Source organism: Gambusia affinis, linkage group LG11, assembly GCF_019740435.1.
Source record: "Gambusia affinis linkage group LG11, SWU_Gaff_1.0, whole genome shotgun sequence".
Lineage (NCBI taxonomy): Eukaryota > Metazoa > Chordata > Actinopteri > Cyprinodontiformes > Poeciliidae > Gambusia > Gambusia affinis.
In genome coordinates, this window is record NC_057878.1 from 21,877,407 (window position 1) to 21,878,075 (window position 669).

At 34.7% G+C, this 669-nt stretch overlaps 1 non-coding gene across 1 annotated transcript; it reads right to left on the bottom strand.

The window, feature by feature from the left end:
• Positions 1 to 317: 317 nt before the first annotated feature.
• trnai-uau lies at positions 318 to 391 on the bottom strand. Its single transcript has one exon. It is a non-coding gene; the product is annotated as a tRNA-Ile (tRNA).
• Positions 392 to 669: the final 278 nt, after the last annotated feature.

The following is a 669-nucleotide window of genomic DNA, read 5'->3' on the forward strand; positions in this document are numbered from 1 at the left end:
TGATTTTATTTTCCATCCTTTTTTATTTTGACGTATTGATTATTTGAAAGACTTTAGATTTCCATTATCCAGTATGGGAATTGAACCCATAACCTCAGCGTTATTAACACCACACCCTGCCCAGCTGAGCTAACCTACCTTACATAATTTGGAGTTTCCATGGATTTCAGAAAACGTACATGATCTTACCACAATGAAGATTTGAGAAAAGTGCTCGTATTCTAATGTTTTTCCAAAATCAATATGCATAATTTGTTTTATTTAAAGCCTCTGGCTATTTTGAAGTGTTGATTTTCTGAAAGCCTTTATCTTTCAATTAGCCAGTATGGGAATGGAACCCACGACCTTGGCGTTATAAGCACCACACTCTGACCAGCTGAGCTAACCAGCTATACATAACATAGAGTTTTCATAAATTTAAGAAAAAATTACATGATCTTGACCAAAGCAGTGAAATTCTAATGGTTTTCAAAATTTATATTCATAATGGTTTAATTTAAAGCCTCCTGTTATTTTGAAGAGTTGATTTTCTGAAGATTTTATGTTTCAAATGGCCAGTGTGGGGATTGAACCAATGACCTTGGCTTGACTAGCACCGCACTCTAATCCGGCTGAGCTAACATGTCATACATAATGTTCAGTTTTCATCGATAAGAAAAACTTACATGA